This window comes from Eurosta solidaginis, chromosome 1, assembly GCF_040869045.1.
Source record: "Eurosta solidaginis isolate ZX-2024a chromosome 1, ASM4086904v1, whole genome shotgun sequence".
Taxonomy (NCBI): Eukaryota; Metazoa; Arthropoda; class Insecta; order Diptera; family Tephritidae; genus Eurosta; species Eurosta solidaginis.
In genome coordinates, this window is record NC_090319.1 from 271,347,876 (window position 1) to 271,350,936 (window position 3,061).

Below are 3,061 nucleotides of genomic sequence, written 5' to 3' on the forward strand. Positions count from 1 at the left end.
TGCAAAGTACTATCAAAGTAGTCTAATAAAGACGATTTTGTAATACAGAATATTGGAGTGTTTTGTTCAACAGTTTAGCGATACGAACGTGAGCAGAAGGTTGCAAATAGGAGGAATTCCCCGAAATTCGTTACAATGTGTTACGCATACACCGTAGGCAATCTTTAAAATGGTTGTATATTGTCTGTATTGCGAGAAGATGAGCGATAGCTGACTTAGTCACAGGCTCAAAGTAAGTCTCTGATTTCTCGCGAACCATATCTAAAAACTTAGCAATTGAAAAGTTTTATCTATTGAAATATGCAATAAGAAATGCCCCACTTAAACAACTATTTAGGTTTATAAAATTTATTATTGGCATTTTGAATTTTCGCTTGTGGTATTTATATTAAATGCTTAATTTATACTAGTTGCCATACAAAGGCAAAACTTGCCAATGCAATGAACTAAAATATTGCAAAATTTAATTAAAATTTGATTTGTTGTTGGTAACGTTACCGCTTGCGTAGGTTTCATATTACAAATATATAGATATGTACCTACGAGGGTACATTAGACCATTATTGTAAAGACTTGTTAATTTTTATGAGTCAGTGGCGGGTCTTTTGTCAAGAGCTAAATGTAAGCCGCAAGTATAAGTTGGATGATCACTGCAGTGTATTCCAAGCGCAAGTAGCTGCGATTAAGGATTCGGTGGATTAAATGCTATCCAGTTTTACTACGGTTAGGGAATTCAACATCTACTCTGATAGCCAAGCGGATATCAAGGCTTTGAGTTCAACTACAGTGAGATCGAGGGTGGTCTGGGAGTGCCTGACCTCTCTTGCGATTGCATCGAACTATTTTATAATTAACATTATCTGGCTCCCGGGCCATAGTGATATCCCGTGCAACTGTCAAGCGGATCTGTTAGCCCGCATCGGTACAAATAAACCGGATGAAGATGGCTGTAGGGATCTCGGGATTCCGCTGGCCACCTGTGGTTTGCTCCTTCATAGCTGGGCTTCGAGTCAGCTCAGCAAGCGTTGGGCGGGCATCACCCTTGCAGGGTAGCAAGATGTTTCTGGCCGAAAGTGGATGGCATGAGGTCTGCCGAAGTACTTGGGTTCACTAAGGCTCACCTATCTATGGTCATTGGCGTTTTGACAGGGCACTGTTCCATGGGTATCCATGCGGTACGTCGCAATATACTGGAAACTCCATCCTGCTGCATTTGTATGGAGGATGATGAGGTGGAATTATCAAATCACTTTATGCTCCATTACCCAGCTTTTGCCAGAAAAAGGCGAAGTACTGCGGCCGGTACTCACTTGGCTCTCCCGAGAATTTATCCAAGGTTGAAATCGGTATCATTCGGAACTATGTCGTTGCTACCCAACGATTCTCTGAGTAGCTAAATCTACGTCACACTTATTTTATTTTATTTTATTGTGTGTGGTATCACAACGGATCTTCATGTTGTCCAAGTGGGCTTCCCCTACATGTGCAAAGTTTCAAGTGACCTTATGCCAATTTTGAGTGGTCATAATGGTAAATTGATTATATTGTCTTAGTGTCACTCCGGCATTGAATTATTGCAACGCCGTTGGTCCATAATAGATGTCCAAAGTTAACTGATTGTTATATGATTTAATTTAATGTTCATTGAATTTAAGTCACCTTATCATCAAATTATTTTTTTCGGTCCTTGGTACGTGCGCAAAGGTAAAATTGTCTTTATGGCCATTTTAAGTGGTCACAAGGTCAATTGACCATGAGCTTGTAGGCCTTATTTCACCTCGCCATCAAATTATTTCAATGTCATAGTTCATTGATAATAATAATAATAAACCCAACGGATTAATACCCTGCAAAGCCCGCCCAACCGACACGAGGGGCGCATCCGCATGACGCATGGATTTGTTTTTGTTTTTGCCGAGTCGTTGATAGGCGAAGGTTTGTTAAGCGTCGAGATCTAAAACTGCTCAGCTACATAATAAAAATCATCAGCTGAGTTTATATACATAACAGTTGAAAATTATACATATAGTAAATTGTTAAATAAGTTAACGATTTAGCATATAAAGGTTTTTATTTTTAAAATTTTGTTTTATTTTTAGTTTGTTACGAGTTAAGATAGGATAGGACAGTTTTCCTTATAGTAAAAAGTGAATCCGTTATATCAAACGAATTCGAATGAGAGTTTAAATCATGACAAAAATACCGGAAAGGTTCACTTAATTCGAAATTAGTTCTGCACTGCCTCAAACGAAGAGGTTTGTAGTGTCTTGATGCTCGTGATGGGACATTGAAGTTTACTTCGTTCAAAAGAAAGGGCTAAAAATTAGTCCAATCAGTAGTTTAGCCATAAATAATACGGCTAGCATTTCTTTACGACTAGCGAGATGTTGGAAGATTGATTAGCTTTAGCTGACTAGTATAAGGGGGAAGATTATATGTAGAGTATCAATGAAAATTCCTTAAAGAAAGAAGTAAAAATTGCTTCTGTATTGACTCAAGCCTATCTGCCTGAACTTGATATCGAGGATTCCAGGCTATTGATCCGTATTCTAGTATCGGCCTAACTAATGTGGTAAAAAGGGATTTGGTTACATAAGGGTCACTAAATTCTTTAGACCATCTCTCCACGAATGATAGAACACCTCTAGCCTTATTGGCAGTAGTCATAATATGAAGGTTTAAACTAAGTTTAGCATCCATCGTGACTCTCAAGTCAACAAAATAATTTACCGATACAAGACAAAAATTATCAATTACTTAAGAGGCTGCTGGCAAAGATCTCCGAGAGAGGCACATCAACTTACATTTGTTGATGTTCAGCGGCATTGAATTCGCGGTGCACCAAGCAACTAAACAGTATAAATCCGCTTGAAGCAAAGGACGTTCTTCAATAGACGCATAGGACCTAAAAAGTTTTACATCATCAGCATACATTAAAATTTTGGAATATTTTATTATGGTACAGATATCATAGCATAAATAAATAGCAAGAACAGAATTGGACCGTGGTGACTGCCCTGTGGGACGCCAGAGGGAACATTAATGACATCTGAAAGAGTAT